The following is an 18933-nucleotide window of genomic DNA, read 5'->3' on the forward strand; positions in this document are numbered from 1 at the left end:
AACTTTTTTTTTTTTTTTTTTTGGTACCAGGGATTGAACCCAGAACTACATAACAGATGAGCCACATCTCCAGTCCTTTTAATTTTTCATTTTGAGACAGGATCTTGCTAAGTTGCTGAGACTATGAACTTGTGATTCTCTTGGCTCAGCCTCCTGCATTGCTGGGATTATAGATGTGTGTCACCAAGGTCAGAAGTACTAAATTTTCTTAAGGGGACCCTTAAAATCCTGAATGCACCTGTGTAAACACCACATGTTTATCTAAATAAGCTGGATAAAATAATTAGTGATGATGGAGATTAAAGACATCTAGAATAGAAGCATAATAAAATATTAGATAAGTGCTGATTAATAGTAATGGATGATGTTAATAAAACTCAAGTAATCAATAAATTAAGAGTAGCAACAATAGCAACAAGAAGGCTGTAACTGAGGGATGGGGCTGTAGCTCAGTGGCAGAGCACTTGCCTACCATGTGTGAAACCCTGGGTTCAATATTTAGCACCACATAAAAATAAATAACATAAAGGCATGCTGTCCATCTACAACTACAAAATATACTTTATTTTTTTTTTAAAAAAAGAAGCCCATAACTTTAAAATGTGTGGTAATTTATTAAATAAAAATCACTACATTTACCAGTAATCTGCACATGCAAACACCAAATGATATTTTATACTCACCAGATGGGAAACATGTTTATATCCTAGCAATGTTTTAAATGATAGCAACTGCAAAAAAATGAAAACTCTTTTTCACTTTTAAGGAAATGTAAATTGGCAGAACCAGTTTGAAGAACAAATTGGTAATGTCCATTAATGAGGGTCTATATGTCATAAGATGATGATTTTCCTCCTAAGCAAATACCCATAAGAATCTCACATCTATATGAGAATGTCTGCAAAAATGTTTATGTAATTGCTTATAAAGACAAAATTGAAAAATTAAAAATATAAAAGCCAAACCCTACTGGTGAAGATATATACAAATGTGTTAAGAAATATAAGGAAATGCTCATGCATTGTCAAAACCAAATGGGAAATTATTCTCTATGGGGCAGACACCAAAGGTGGAGGATGTGATTGGAAAGTGGTATTGGCAGGAAATTCCAGCTGAATTGTTATGTCTTTATTTCTTCCACTAGGTGTGGGGTAAATAGTTGTTTGTTGTTTTTTTTAAAGTTGCATGGCATCTTTCATTCTGAAAACATTTAATAAAAAGGAATGACTATGTCTACCTGAAAAGAAATATGTATGGATTGTAAAGCATAACTTACAATATTTAGGAGCTAATAAATGTTTAGGAGCTAACGAGAGAGAGAGAGAGAAAAAAAAGAAAAACTAAATGATGTATAAAATTTTTCCATGACTATTACCAATACCACAGATAGTATGGTATGTGCTTTAGCTAAATTTAAAATTGAAAGTTTTCTTTCAAATCTCCTCTCTAATTTGTTAACCCCTAAGACACAGAAGAAAGATGACCTAGATGATCATCAAAGATAAAGTTATCTTAGAACTAAATATGAAGTAAAAATGACTAATTCATTAACTTCTGGAAATAGTAAAAGAAGCTAAGAATTCAGTTCACAATCAAACATGAGAGATGGGTACTAGGAGAATAGACAGGATAGGCTCCTGTAATTGGTTTCAGAGTCTATATCCATCAAAGAGGTGCTAAAGACCCATCAAAGAGGTGCTAAAGACCCTCAAGGGGTATTCCTGAGGAAGTACGCTAGAATTTACTATGTCAACACACACCCTGGAAAAGCACTGTTGTCCTGTTCATGTCCACTGTGGGTTGGCAAGGAAACTCTGACCATCACAATTAGATCAAATCTATAGATTATAGTGACCATAGCTGGACATGATATCCCATATTTCAGTGACTGAAAAAATACTGTGCTGAGTTTCAATGTGAGTTTTAAAGTTTCTGCCTGAAAATCACATATTTCTTTCAGAACGTTTTATGTATAAAGCAAGGCATAGACCATAAGCAGAGAAATACAATTCCACCATGTGCTGAATTAAATCAACATCAATGAACTATCTCAATGACACCATAGAGGTAATAAATTCATCCTCAGATATAAAAGGTGCATCGGTTCTTTCTCTCAAGATTTTCAACGGAGTCTACTACATAAAATTTACATTTACTCTATCTTTTGGGACACAAAAATCTAAGTATAAATACAAAACTTATCTGGACAGGTAATGTTGTTAATTTATGATGAACCATGAAGTTCTGGAATCAGTTTTAGCCACGCTGCTCTTACCACTGTCCTGTCAAATGGATGACAGCTCATTGTCGGAATATGAAACCACTGAAAGTCCTTGAGAATCTTTGAAAGAGAAGAGAAAAGAACCCTTGGGAGTAATAATGCATATTAAAAATTAAGAATTAGGCAAAACATGAAGAAACATAACATTATTTGAAGAGATATTTGAGCTATCACTAAAACAAAAGCAATTTGCATATTATAGCTATTTTTATTCCTAAATTCAGCAAATGTGTAGTGATTTAAAAACTCATGGATATTGTGGAATAACCAAAACTATGTAATTGTACAGGAACAAAAAGCAGCCCTTAATTCCTTCCAAAATCAACAAAAATGATTCAACATTTGATATCACATTTTTATACAGTTTTAAGATTATTTATCTATGATACATGGAAAATAATAAATCTTCATTCTTAAACATTTATTATTTTAACATTTAACTGTAACAAAATCCTCAATATCCAATCCAAAAGAACATGAGAAGATTGAAAAACAATTAATAAATGAAGCAAATTTAAGAGCTCCTATGCCCATTAATAAATTACACATGTGTAATTACTCAAAGCATAAAATAAAATGCTGTACTATCCAAGCATTTAAAGCAAATCAAAGCTATGTTGTTTGGCTCTTACTTTGGATGATACATGATTGTAAATTTGTGCTGTCAAGGATTAGTTATTATTTACTACAGAATCATAATGAAACATAGTTAAAATATTTTAATAGCTGTTAGAACTAAAGGTCAAAAAATGGGAGGAAAAAACATTTTTTCAGAGATTAGATTACTGAACTACAAAGCTATGGTATTAGCTGTAGAATATTATTCATAATTCAAAATACAGGTCTTTAGAGAGAGAGAGTTTTCATGACTAGCTCTCCATTCCTGGTAGCAATTATATTAATCAAGACTTATCAGGAAACAAAATGATTATTATTTTAATAGGGTATTAGAGAACCATAATATAAAAAAAGATTAAATAGGGATATGCTACTTTGGTAGTAACTAGAGAAAAGAGATATCATTACTAAGTGTTATAGTTTAGCTATGAGGTATTCTCCCAAAGCTCCTGTGTGAGACAATGCAAGGTTTAGAGGTGAAATGATTGGGTTATGAGAGCCTTAACTCTATCAGTACATTAATCTTCTGATAGGGATTAACTGAGTGTTGACAATAACTGGTGGGGTGTGGCTGAAGAAGGTGAGTCATTTGAGGTTAGCTTTGGGGTATATATTTGTTAAGCTGAGCTCTCCCTTTGTGATGTCTTGAGCTGCTTCTCTCCACCACACTCTTCCACCATGAGGTGCTGCCTCACCTAAGCCTCTAGAAATGGAGCCAGTCCTCTATGGACTGAGACCTCTGAAACCATGACCCCAAACTAAACTTTTCCTCCTTAAAAATGTTCTTGTCAGGACTTTTGGTCACAGAAGCAAAAAAGTTGAACAAAACACTAAGGTCAGGTAAGTTATTGGAAGAAATCAGAATTCTACATTATCTTTAGAAGAATGTCCCCATTGAAAACAGATCCCAAATTTTGAGGAGGGGACATTGTTCATTGATACAAATATAAAAGTGTGTAAGGGAGTGGTACAATGGAACTAGTTCCCAGACCTCTGAGAAAGGTTGTGTTACTGGGGTTCAGATCTCTGGAGAGAAGCCTGCAATGAGAGATACTGGTATATTTGGAGTTCATATATGGTCTCTTGAAGAGTTGGACTGAGGCACCTGTAGAGCAGTAAGAACTTTTTCTGCTGAGATAGAAAATGTGCCAAGCAAAATTCACTGCTGTGGTTGAATAGAGAAATTTAGCCAAAATAATATAAGCAATGGAAGAAAATGAATAGAAAGGACAAATTATTGTCTTCCTAGGCTAGCTATTTATTCTGCTTCTACAACCTGCAGTGACAAAACTCCATGAAGAAGTCAGCTGACAATAAGGAAATATGATGAGCTTTTCTAATCTGAGAGTCACAGGACAAAACATTACACATTATTTTCAAATTCCTCTTGTCATAATTAAATTTAGAGCTGGGAGATAGCTCAGTTGGTAGAGTGCCTGCCTTGCAAGCACAAGGCCCTGGGTTTGATCCCCAGCACCGCAAAAAAAAAAAAAAAAAAAAAAAAAAAAATATATATATATATATATATATACATATATATATACGTACATATCTTTAACTGATATTTAAAGCATAAAATTATACATTTTTATGGAATACCATGTGTTGTTTTGATACATATATACATTGTGTAATGCTTAAGTGTTTCTATTTTCTCAAATACTTCATCATTTACCAAATACTTTGTTTCTCTGTGTTGAAACAGTATATTATCATTATCTGTAGTCACTCTGCAAAATAGCACTTTTGAACTTCTTACTCTTATCTAACTACAACTTTTACACATTGATTAATCTTTTCCCATTCCTTCCTGCACCCTACTCTACCCAACCTTCACCAACATCTTTCTATTCTCAACTTTGATGAGATCATCCTTTATAATACTCGTGAGTGAAGTCCTGTATTATCTGTCTTCCTGTACCTGGCTTATTTCACTTTAAACAATTATTTATATTTTTATCCCTGTTGCTGCAAATAACAAGATTTCATTCTTTTTATGAGTAAATAGTATTCCATTGCATGCTACATCATTTCAATCGTTTATCAGTTGACTTAGATTGTTTACATCTCTTGGCCACTGTGAATAGTGCTGTAATAATCAGGAAGGCAGATGCCCTTTGACATACTAATTTAATTTGGATATATTCTCAGTAGTGGAAATGCTGGATAAGAGAGTCCAATTTTTAATAATTTTAGAAAATGCTTTACTTTTTTCCATAATGGCTATGCTAATTTACATTCCCACCAATAGTGTGCAAGTGTTCATTTTCTCTACATCCTCACCAATTCTTATTCTATTTAGCCTTTTATTAATAGCCACTTATACTGGAGTAAAATAATATCTCACTGTGATTTTAATTTTATTTCCCTGATAATTACTGATGTGGAGTATTAAATCTTTTTTCTGTTTTTTTTTTTTAATTTTTGATTTTTTAAAAAGATATAATGGCAGTAAGGTGTATTTTGACATGTCTTACATAAATGGAGTGTAACTTTCATCCTTGTGGTTTTACGTGATGTGGAGTTACACTGATTATATATTTATACTGGAACATGGGAAAGTTATGTCCAATTCATTCTACTGTCTTTCCTATTTGTCGGGGTACTGCGGACCCCACCCTAGTCTGGCACTGAGCCGGGGCCCCTGGTTTGCAACAAACAGCTAACATTGCTTAAGGAAGTTGGCCAGGCACTAAGCCAGTGCCAGAATGGACTGCTCTGATTGGACAAGGTGACTCATGCTCGCTGGGTGCCCTCTTGTTGCCCTTATTGTATTACATTGTTATCATGCTCTCCCCACATGCTCTGTAACCTGATTGGCTCATGATTCATATATAATGGCCATGACTTCCTTGTAAGGGAAGGAGGAGAAAGGAGAAAGAGGAAGAAGAGGAACAATAAAGAGCTCTGACGAACAACCAGTGTGTCCTGTCTCTCTCTGCGGGCAGAAGGGAACGCGACGCCTATTCCCATCCCACCTCCATTCCCTTCATTCCTTTCTGTGTTTTGTTGAAGCCTATTTTCTTTAAAACAGTAATTTAAAAAGTCTTCTTTAAAAAGTGCTTAAATTTGTAAATACTTTGTCAGCATCTAGTGCCTTCTTTTAACCTTTACGTGAAGTCATATTTATTTGAAAGTTCTTGCTGTTTATTGGTGTGTAATGCCATCTACACATTCATGGATCAGCTATTTATTCCAGTCTTTATAATTTGACATTGTTTGTACCTGTCTTTCCACAAAATCATAAGCAGACTGCTAATGTCATCTGATTCTGCAGTCCCCTTCTGCTATTATAGCACTCAATTTTGCCCTAAATTCAGGTATGCTACAGTCTACTGGTGTATTATCCCCGTTTGGGTATTAGAGGGCAATCCAAGCCTAGGTTTATGCCAATGCCATGGTGGTATGTTGTGGAGAATAAATAAGCCCAGGTCATCAGCTGATCCTGTGGTGCCAGCAAAAGCCAAGTCTGGAAAATATTCTTTGTCAAAAAGTGAGGATAAGTGAATGGACGGCTTTGATACTCAGCTCTGATGCCAACAGTTATCACACAGATGTTCCCGTACAACGGGTTTACTAGGTACAGTAGGGTAACAGCAAGATTTTCTAACACTGTAACAACAAGATAGCAGCAAGATGTTTCTCACTCTGTAACTTTTTAGTGCACAAAGAAGCCTCTTGATAACTCACAAGCTTTGAACAATTTACAGAACTTCTGTAGTTTAACTTCCTGACAATTGCACCCTGTATAATAAAAATGCTGAGCTAGTCCTGAGTCACTGTTCCTCTATTAGAGGACAGTGTCCCACCTGACTTCAGCTTTTCTTAAAAATGTCTGTTTTTCTTAATCTCTTGTTGCCCCTCCTTGTGATCTTTGTTGGTGCTGTGCTGGTCATGGCAGTGTGTTGTTCAGTATGTCTTTTTTAGCCACCGAAAAACCATAGGCAATCCCTGCAAGCCTCTTCCTTAAGTCAACCTAAGCCCAACTCTCTCTTCCATGCTAACTTGACTGTGGTCTAGGACTATGTGATTCTACCAGGCCTCAGGAAGAATCTCTGTGAGGAGACCTTTCTAATCATCCAATGGCACACCTGTAGCATGAATGTCACCAGGCTGTGGCATGTCCCAAGTCTCAGCACACTGACACCATCATAGCACTGGATAGAACCAAGACCCATACTACTATTGACTGACTACTGCTGAGGCAGACTCATGGACCAACATCGTGGCAACCACCTGCATGTGATGCTGACCAGAGCAGAAGTCAAATAGACTGGGACTGCCTCTCTCCACCCGGCACTGGACTTTTTCAGAGGTCTTGTCCATAAGAACTGACTTATGGCTAGAGGACTTAATTTCTTCCCAAGTATTCCATTTCAGAAGTCTGGCATTGAATTCCAAGGCAAAGTTCTGTTCATACTGCCCTAAAATACCACCAGTGAAGGAAGTCTTGTTCCTTGCTCTACTACCCAAGGTTGGGGCAGTGTTGGTGAAGGCAGTCACTTGGTTTCCAAAGCTGATGTTAAGCTTGGTTCCACATGATGTGGAGTTGGGGGGGGGCAGTGTTTGATATGGGAAATTTTTTCCTGCCTTCTTCAATTTTTTTTATTGTTCTAATAAAATCATGTACTGTGGTTCTTTGTCTTGTTTCCTTAGCTCTTGTGAGGGTTGTTGAATGCCTATGTCTGTGGAGAGATGATGGTTGCGGATGCTACTGAATGGTAATTTTATTCTGTTTTTGCAAATCTCATAAAATCAGCATTCTTGAGGATACCAAGTTCAAAATTACAGCTCTGTGAGTTTAGGATAGTACATTGACCATTTTATTACATGCAATTACAGAGTGGAATGTAAAGTACAATAAATCTAAATGGTAATTTTTCCAAGAAATGAAATCTATAATTAGTGAGAATAGGCAATAAGTCAAAGTAAGCAAAAGTTAATTTTCATTCAAACATATAATATTCATTCAAACCATTATGCAACACTTTGACATCAAACAAGTTCATCAGTTTCTGTGATATAGAAAAAGATCAAGATGATATGTGTTAACTACTCACTGATGAAATATATTTTATATGGTAATGTGCAACTTTTATTATGAATGTATAATAAATTAGACTAATTTCTAAGATCAAATTTTTCTAATCTTACATGAAATTTTAGTTCCTATATATGAATAATAAAAATCTTGGCCTAAGTTAGAAATTCATAGACTTACCTAGAATATTTCATCTTTAATACAAAGCATAATGTAGACTAGAAAATATCATGGTTATATGGCAAGAATATTTTGCAATGAGAAAAAGTGAACACTGAATTCACATATGTGATTAGATACATAACTTTGCAATAATCTTTGTGATCATTTGCTACTTTAAGTAATCAGATATCATCATGGTAGAACTTTGGATGAGTATTTTTCAACTAGTAGTTAAATCATCAATAAGTCATTAGAACAGGAATTATCTTTGAGTATCATAATTTCAATCACAAAGTTGGAGAAAAGTAAGAATATTTATTTGTGCTTACATCTTAGCACACATGGAAAATTCTAATTGATAAATATTAAATGGAAGGCCAACACATATCTCATGTTAGGACAGGGAAATGAGATTTTTACATTCAACTTGCACCTACACTAGAAGATCTATTTACATTTGAACATTTGAAGGAATTGTTAGCAACACATAATGATCCTTCTGTGTTCTAATTACACCTAATTATGTCTTCTATTGTTGAAAGCATTCTTATGGAAATTTGTACTTAAAATGCTTATTTCTGGGGCTGGGGTTGTGACTTACTGGTGGAGCACTTGCTGGCATGTGTGAAACCCTGCGTTCCATTCTCAACACCACATTAATGAATAAAATAAAGGTCTATCAATATCTAAAAAATATTTTAAAATAAAACAAAACATAATACAATGCTTATTTCTAATAAAATTCTGTTTAACTATCTACCTGATAATAATGTGTACACCGTGTGCAAGATTAATGGGAATTTTGAGAAGCAGACACAAAACTGAGCACGTCATTGGAAAGATTTTATAATAATTAGAAGCTCAAATCAAATGTTGTAAAGAAACATTTTCAATTTAAAAACATTACTTTCTGATGTCTGTGGTCACTTATATATACATGTACAAGGCAGTTTAGTTTTTGTAACAATAGTAGCTTTTCAGAGGATTTACCTGACTTTTTCACTAGGATACATTAGGACCTGAGAATGTCTTTCTCATAAGATTGATGTTAAATAAACCTCTTCTACATAAATAACCAACAGAATATTTGTTGGAAATTATAAGATTTGAAAAACAATGCTATCTCCTTTGTTTTCACCGGAAAGTAAAGACAAAGACATCAGAAATGAGTCATCGATTCAATAGTAGTGATTTGCCTTACCATTTCTCTTCCACAGTTTCAATGACTTGGAGAAGGAGAAAAACAATAGTAAAATCTCTTGTTCTAAAATAATGTGGTAGATTACATTAAAAATCTAATATTTTCACTAGTAAGTTATAATCCCCAAGGAATGTATTCAGAACATGGAGCTTATTACAACAAATAATTTGATGCTCCATATTCAGGGCTAACCAAAAAAGAAATTGAACTTAGTATTTAATCCACATTCTTCAGAGTTATATAACAATCTTTAATCTTAAGAAAACTGTATTAATTATGGGCAAAAATCCCAGCAGTTATTAGTAACACATTCTTTGAGACAGAAATTTCTGATTCATATGTATAGTCTTTGCAATAATTAAAGATAAATCTTATTTTCCTTATCAATTTGGTTAAGACAAAGAAATACTTACATTATGGTTTCCAAGGTAATTTCTGTCATATTTAAAGCATACATTTACGTATACATTTTTTAATGCAGAAGCAAATAACAAATATGATAATCTATATGTCCATAAGATTCAGTCAATAATATGAGGAACAGATTCCATGGTGCACTAGTTGATTATTTGGCATTCATTTAAATATTCAACTGGACATTGGAAAATTTAACAAAAAGTAAATGGGAAGTGTTATTGTTATAGACCCTAAATTTCTGAACTAGTTTTTAAACAAATTATTTTTTGAAATCTCTATGAAAAGTAACCATTTTACATTTCAATGTAAAACCAACCAAGCACTTCAAATAAAGGGAATTATTCTACTCAGACTTTACCATTTTGATTTTAATATGTGTGACATATTGTACATTTTTCTATAAAATGTAGCATAATTTACTAATCAGCATATTCATTCTAAGAATTCCCCAGTATGAAACCTTAATGTGCATTAGTAATTAAATGATTCTAAGAGTACATTGATGACAAATTAGTGAAGCATCTGTTCATCTTTATGGCGAGCATGAAGTGACAACTTAATTGCTGGCTAGTTTCATTATTCATTAAAGATAATTTCTGAGATTTTTACAATCAAGACTATCATAAGCAGGACATGTCAATAATATTGGAGCTGGTTTTTCCTTTACCTAATAATTAAATAATTTAAGTGTGCTCAAAACCTATTCATTACTTTCTATTAATGAAACGTACTTTCTATTTAGACTAAGTAGTTTCACAGTGGCTAATAGGTGAACTTAAAGAAAGATAACACTCTTCTATGTATTTATCTAGATATATAGATATTAGTAAATATATCTGTAATTTTCTACAATGACGTCTCATTTCAGAAAATAAGAAGCAAAATTATAACAACAGTAATAACCTGATTTGGAGGAACTAGCAATGCAGGATTTTAAAATGCAAAATAAGAGAGATTCCTGTCTAAATGAATAAACAACAAGTGCATTCAAGGTCATAAAAATTACATTGTATTGTTCATATGGGATACTTATTCTTGTTTTATAGATAATTATTTTTATGTCAAAAGTCTGTAAGAATAAGCATTTCCTAAACAGAATTGCAGCAACATTAAAGAAATGTCAGGATGGGGTAGGAAGACCCAAACTCACTACCCTTCCTGAAACAACCAAACATAAGGCAATCAGTGAAGGTCACCCATCTAAAGGCACAGGAATGAAACCAGATGAGCTTTATATTCACTCAAGCTTATCATCTTGAGAAAATTTCCTTACTGTTAACCAGGAAGGAGAATCTGGAAAAGGTCAATGGACACCCTGAGTAGCTGGGTATTGGGATAAGATGAGGCAGCTAGAATTTACAGGACAGAGCAATGAAGAAGAGACTGGTGCATGTGGAGAGCACCAGGGCATCCTGTATTCAGTAGAGTATTGATCAGAACACACACGTGAGACAACCACCTGAAGCTGGGATATGAGCCACCTAAAGAAAATAGAGATAATAGCTGCAAGCATCCACAGGAGACTGGGCACAATGCCTGTTCCTCTAGCCAGGCAGCACAACCTTATGACTCATAGACCCAAGAAGCTCAACAAATTCCAAGACAAAAAATATGAAGAAAACTGTTCTGAGATACATCATAATCTAATGCTCAAAACTAGTAATAAAAAGAAATTATTAAAAAATAGTCAGTAAAAATCTTACTACATACAAAATAAGAATGATTTTGTAACTATGATCCTTTAAACAAATTCAATGTTTGTTGCTTCTACCTGGGAATGTATAATTATAATTGGTAAGCTATTTGTTTATGATTCCCTATCCTCTAAGTGCCAGAAGGAATGATAGGGATCAGAAAGTGCTGCACATACAGAAATATATCCTTAATGACCCCTTTGAGTACAAGTATAATGGACTGATAATTTTGTTGATTGGAATTTCTGACAAAAAAGAGGCAACTTCTACACAGAAGCATGATTTCAATTTGAGCTCTTTGCCTTCCTGACATGGATCAGTTATTAACTTGTAAATGAGGTCTTTTAAAATCAGAATGCCAGAACAATGGCACCTCGTATATTTTAATTTTTACATTGAAGTGACAACAACTTGACACAATTTTTCATTTTAGCATGAAGTTAGTAATGATCATAACTATGACCTTTTTGAAAGTGAAGTGAGTTGCTATTGCCAACCATCACTGATGCTCAATACCAGTTTGTGTTCATAGAGAAAAACAACCACAAAAGAGAAACCAAATTAATTGTCCTCTGTCCCTATCCCCATTATAATAATTCAAAGACTTTGTAATATCTCAAATTGTTATATATTATCACAGTGTTACACTACAATAATGACATTTGTGTCATTAGAGTGGTTGTTGAAAGAGTGTAAAACAGGGAGTGGTATTTCATTAAGCAAATGGAATGTAGAAGATACATACAGTTTTAGACAAACTGAAAGGAAAAGTTATAAAGATTTGCCACATGGATTGAAATGCTTGGTGCAATCAAGCCATGTCTTCCAAAGTAAAGAACCAAATTAATTACCTTATTTTATTTCTATAATTTACTAAATTATATCTTATTTTATTATTTTACTTGTTTTCTTCATTATTTTAAAATAAATGCAATACATAGAATGCCTCTCCTGGTTAACACACTCCATACTTGAGAATTCTGCCTCTACTAATTTACAAGTCTAGAAAAGAATATTAACTTTGAATGCTAATGTAACACAGAAAGACTCTTCATAAGATGCAGGCTAAGGTGAACACAAATCTACTACTTCAGCCAAGATATAGAAAAAATGTAGAATATTATGTAAAAATCTATGATAAACTCAGAGGTCATGCAGTGTTCATGGCACACCCTAAAAAGATAATCACAACATAGTATTCAAGGGCACTAAAACAAAACAATGCCACCTACCCATTTAAAAATTGTTAGAACCATTTTTTAAATGACAAGACATACTGTTAGGTTATGAGCACAAAACATCAAGTTCTAGATCCTAGGACATCTGCTCAGGAGCTAGATATGCTCACCAAATGAAAAGGCTCTATAACCCCAGCAGCAATCGATCATAAGAGAACAGCGGTGCATCTAAAATAAACCATCTACAAAGACTGAGGGCACAATGAAGATTTATGATGAGGCATCCAGACTCCCATGCATTCTCCCATGTTCCCAAGCACTTCTTCCTTCATACACACCAACACCAGTTGGAGAAATCATTTATGACCAATAAAAGAAGGAAAGTAGCTCATTTTGGTTCATGCACTGATGAACTCAGGGTATAGACTGCTTCACTCAATTCATGACTGAAAAATGTTTTAGCAACACCCAAGCTTCAGCGATATTTTCTCAATGACATCATGATTAAAATTCTCCCTTGCTTCACGAATGCTGTTCTCAGATCTTTCCTGAATCAAATATTTTCATACTTATACAGAGTTTTAAAGTTTATTTCAAGTAACCTAGAACATATATTTAAAACTATTATCTGAAAGAATCAATATTTTTTGACAATTTATTTGGGCTTTATTTTTATTTATTTCAAATATTTCTCTCTGTATTGTTTTAGATCAAAATGTAAGCATTTTTATCATATTGTTTATGTGATTTCAGTGAGAAGCTACAATTTCTTTATGTAAATAGATTTTCCATCTTGAACCACATCATCTTTGGTTGGTGCTGTGGCTCCAGAGTTCAAAGAAAGCCTGGGCAACAGTTCAGAGCAAACCTGGGCAACATAGCAAGATTCTTTCTCAAAAAAATTATATATATTATATATATTTTTATATATACATTACACATATACATATTTAAATTTTAATTCTCAGGATAAAACATATGTTTATGCATCAAAGGACACAATGGAGTTAAAAGGAAACATTCAGAATGGTACAAAATGTTTGCAAATTATATCCCTGATATGACCTTAATGCTCAGAAAATATAAAGAACTCTTACAACTAAACCACAGCAAAAAGTCAAATAACTTGACTAGAAAATAGGTTAAAGACCTGAACAGATGCTTCTCCAAAGAAGATATATAAGTGACTAACAAGGGTATAAAAAGATGTTCTACTTTGCTAATAATCTGGGAAATGCAAATCCAAACTAAGTAATGACTTAGAAGAGAATGAAGAAAAGGAGAAGGCAGTGAAGACTGGGAAGGAGGAGGAGAAAGCAGACAAAAAAGAAAATAAGTGTTGGCAAGTGGAGAAATTGAAACCCCTGTTCACTGAGATGGAAACGTAAACTTTTGCAATCACTATGAGGAACTGTATGGTGTTTAAAAACAGAATTATCCTATGATAATTCTGTAATTATCAGTAATTCCATATCTGAGTATGACTGGAAAAAATGTGATATATATAAACAATGGAATATTATTTAGCTTTAAAAAGCAATTCTGAGATGTACCAAAAATGGATGAAAAAGAATCTCATGCTGTTACATAAACAGTCACAAATGGACACATCTTTTGATTGCACTGATATGACTATGATTTAATGTGAATTGCTCTTGAAAATATTTCAAGAATCTAAACATATCATCTCTCAATTTTCATATTTCTTGCAATTTCTTCAAAAATAAGAATCTATGTAAACTGATCAAAGAAAGTCTCAAGGTATTTTAGTTATATGGGACATTGAATTATCATTTTCTGTATGGGGTTATCAGTATATTAGAAGACATCTCTCATGTCTTACCTCTGTCCACTAAATGACAGCATATAACATTATGTCAAAAAAAGTCACATATTTCCAAAATGTCCTATTGTAGCTGCAGTATCCATTTAAAAACATTACTTCTCTCATTGTGCCTGCCCTGGTGTACTAGGATTGATGATTCTGTTGTCTCCAACTTTTTTTTTTTTTAATTCTTGAAAATGAGTGGTAGGACACCAGATTTTATGTCCCCATGCATAGTACCTAATTCAAGAAAATCAATTGGATATGTACCCTCCAGAGTCATCAGACATCATTTAACCATACTGATTTCAGGATTGTTTAGACCCACATTGATTAGATTTGAATTAAGTGTCTAAGGAGGTTGACATCCCATAGCTTCCTCTATTCTAAGACATTGCCTAATCTCCTTCCTGTTTACTGACTTTCAAGTCGAGGAAATAAGCTCACAGCAAAGTTTATTTGCATTATGAAATTCTCTCCTTCCTACTTTCAAGGATAATGCCACCAATGATGCCAGGGGGAAATGCCTAAGGGAACTGGATCTGAGATTTCTTTTTCAGTACCAAAAACCAAAGTATAAAATCATATTTATAATTATTTCATTTAATATGTGCTCTGTATATAATTTAAAAGTTATAAAAGTCTTATATCTATAACGAGAACATTAAATTTCCTTCCTATGTTTACTAAAATTATCCAGTCATGAAAAAAATTTCAGTGCCATCTAAAGTTAATACAGGAAACAATTAGATTTAGGAAAATTACACTTAGTAAAATCTGAAAGTGCTAAATTAATGGAGAAAAAAATTTTCCTCCTTTGCAAATATGGCAGAATTGTTAGTAGAGTTTTAAATTCCAAATTACACTTTAAAACTTTATAAAATAGTCTTGTTTCAGTTTTTTAAATATTACTGATAGTGAGGCAACAGTATCCTATTTACATTCATTGCTCAATAAGTTGTCAAATAAAACGACAAATGTGAAACATAAAAGACTTTAATGTCACAATGCATTTTCCTCTGACAGTTGATAAAGACCTAATCTAAGTCAGAAATATTTTGCCACATGGCCCTCTATTGGAATGCACCTGGTAAACATGGAAATGACATTGTTCTAAAGGTTAGTAAAATGTCTTTCAAAGGCACTTCCTAGAATTTTTCCATCTCTGCAACCCAGGTTATTAAAGCTGTAAATAAAACAGCGGTTTCATCTGGCACTGGTGCCATCTATCATCCTGGGAATGGGACTCAGTTAAGAGTTCATTGTGACAGTTCCTGAATGTTGTCATTGTGTTGTGCTATTGGGGGGCTATTGGACTGTGAGCTGCCCCTAGTGCAGCAGTTTCAGTTCATTCTGGTAGATGTAAAAGCAGTGAATCTCCTTTATATCGTCTTTGTCCACCACTGCTGCTCTCTTATGTAGTTTAATTTCTTATAGTTATATTTGTGTGTCACAGTGATTTTATCTTCAGGAGGACAAGAATTGAAAATATAATAAGGTGATGTTCACTGTCTAGGTGAGATTATACTGGTTAGTCTGATGCAAATTTGAACAATTTCAATATTTCCCAGTGAATTCTGAGTTTGCTTACAAATTCATATCATTGACAAAATCAGGAATGTGTTTTACCAATTGAAGAAAATATAGGTAACTGCAGATATATATTAATGTATAACATTTTTATGTTGTAATGTTTAAATGCAAATTATTTGAAAAATATTTAAAGTTTTACATTGTGATACTTATCAAAGACATATAGTTTTATTTCATTAATGAACTATTGAAAAGTTTACTCAAAAAACTGTCTATTTTAATGCCATATTTTATTCTCCTTTATCTCTTATTTTCTCACTCTGTCAATAAACACTTTCATAAAATATTGTCATTCCCCAAATTGAAATCTGTATTGGGGTCAATCTAAGAAAACACAAGTAACATAGTTATGCTTTTTGGATGGATTATTAGTCATAAATAGAATATATTAAATATAACACATTTCAGATACCTAGGGAAATTTTTATTTGTTCTTTTTTAGTTATACAACACAGAATGTATTTTGACATATTATACATATATGGAGAACAACTTCCCATTCTTCCGGTTATCCACATATGAACATAGGAAAGTAATGTCCCATTCATTCTACTATCTTTCCTCTCCCCATTCCTCTCCCTGGAGTAAACAAAGAGAAACTAAATTTTTAAATCATGATGGGCACAGGTGCTGAGCGAGGGGGTGAGTACAGTCACACAGCCTGGGCCTGGGGCCTGGCTGGTTGGGGTTGGGGCTGGAGGGAGGGCGTTGGTCCCCTGCAGAGTGCCCTGAAGCGCCAGGGTCTGAAGCATTGCGGGCTGCCCTGTGGCCCCCTCCACCCCGCTAGGCTGCTGCCACCTCAGCTGTGCTTGGGTTGGCAGGGTTCCAGAGTACAGGAGTCACAGAGGGCAGAGTACTATATACAATTGCACATATATATACATGCAATTTTTGAAGTCAGTGGAAAAATCTCATCAGGACTTTCCAATGGAAAAGTGGTTTACAGTTGGACAGTTGGATGAACAAAGGAAACATCTGTTTTATTAAACATTATTTTCACTATTACATGTGTTACTTCCCCTTTGAAGTAAAATTGCTGCAAAAGACTAAAGGAAAACAGGTTTCACCCACCTTCACAACTTCCAACTCTAATACTTTCAAAGAAAAGTCACTTTTATTTACTTCAGTAATTTCTTTTTTTACATACCTCTGTGTTTATAAATAACATGTGAACATAGGAAATTCCTTCTTCATATTGTCCATTATGCATCTATCTCAATGATCAGTTAGGCTTCTATTGTGATTCACCTCTGTATCCATCCTTTCCCTCACTCCTCAATTGACCTATAATCGTCCCCTAGTCCCATGTTTACTGCTATTAAAGTATCATATTTCAATTATAATGTATGAACTGTTTATGTTAGCCTTATTTAATATTATTCCAAAGAGAAAAGTATCACTTTTTTTTTCTTTTGTATTCCATTACTTTTATTATAGTATTATGCAGGCTTCTTTGCTGTCTCTTGTGCATTTCTGCCTCCCATTAAAACCAAATCATGGGCCATTTCATGGACGCCGGATGGGCTAGGGCATCTGTGGACGCTGAGTCGGAATAGGAGCGGCAAGACCCATGGATCCTGTGGATTTGAGCTTCTGTATTTCAACCCACGATCTCGAAATGCATCGTGATTCTTGTCCATTGGACTGTAAGGTTTATATAGGTAATCTTGGAAACAATGGCAACAAGACCCAATTGGAACGGGCTTTGGTTACTATGGACCACTCCAAAGTGTGTGGGTTCCAGAAACCCTCCTGGCTTTGCTTCTGTTGAATTTGAAGACCCCCGAGATGCAGCCGATGCTGTCCGAGAGCTGGATGGAAGAACACTTTGTGGCTGCCGTGTAGGAGTGGAACTGTCGAATGGTGAAAAAAGGAGTCAAAGGGGTGGCCCACCTCCCTCCTGAGGTCTTCGCCCTCGAGATGATTATCGTAGGAGTCCTCCACCTCGTCGCAGATCTCCAAGAAGGAGAAACTTCTCTCGTAGCCGGAGTAGGTCCCTTTCTAGAGATAGAAGAGCGAGATCGCTGTCTCGGAAGAGAAATCACAAGCCGTCCGGAGCCTTCTCTAGGTCTCAGCCGATCTAGGTCAAATGAAAGGAAGTAGAAGACCAGTTTGCAAGAGAAGTGGCATACAGGAGATAACTTCATTTGACAGGAGTGTGTACAGAAATTTCAAGTTTTGTTTGCGACTTCATAAGCTTGGTGCTTTTTAAAGATGTTTTAGCTATTCAAATTTATTTGTCTCTTAGAACAGTGACACATAACGGTGTAATTCTCCATGGTTTGAAATGGATCATATGAGGCATGTAATACCAAGAATTGTTACTTTACAATGTTCCCTTAAGCAAAATTGAATTTGAACTTTAGTCTTGCACAGACTGAAAATAAACCTCTAAATCCTGCCCAGCTAAAGTGTGATGCTCTAATGTTGTAGGAACAAAACTGACAAAAAAATCAAAGCAAGATTTACTTTTTTCATAGCTGGATATAGCATGCAGTTGTAGATGAATAAGCATTTTGAAATTCAGCTGTGAATACAGGGAAGCATGTAAAGATAAAATAAGCACTATTAAACTAGTATAAAATCCAACTAGTCTTCACCCTGAGCACAGGTTGCCTAGCTGGTAACAGAATCTGTTTCTAGAAAGTTTACCTTTGCTTAGGTTGTAAGTTCTTATGTTTCTGCTTATGTGTGAATACATAGCTATTTGTATCATTCATTATTTGGAAATTTGAGATTTTAAAATACCAATGTCCTGTCAGTTTAAGGGTACATTGTAGAGCTGAACTTTTGAGTTACTGTGCAAGATTTTTTTTTTCAAGCTGTCATTTGTAATATGTTTTGTGAGAATCATTGGGATTAAAGTTTTGGTTACAAAAAAACCAATCAACCAAACAAACAACAACAACAACAACAACAACAA

The 18933-nt window shown here is 34.3% G+C and overlaps 1 pseudogene; it reads left to right on the forward strand.

Moving 5' to 3' along the window:
• The window catches only part of LOC124984850 (serine/arginine-rich splicing factor 3-like), a 43112-nt pseudogene extending 24781 nt beyond the window's left edge, over nt 1–18331 (forward strand).
• The last annotated feature ends 602 nt before the right edge of the window (nt 18332–18933 follow it).

Source organism: Sciurus carolinensis, chromosome 5, assembly GCF_902686445.1.
Source record: "Sciurus carolinensis chromosome 5, mSciCar1.2, whole genome shotgun sequence".
Classification (NCBI taxonomy): Eukaryota; Metazoa; Chordata; class Mammalia; order Rodentia; family Sciuridae; genus Sciurus; species Sciurus carolinensis.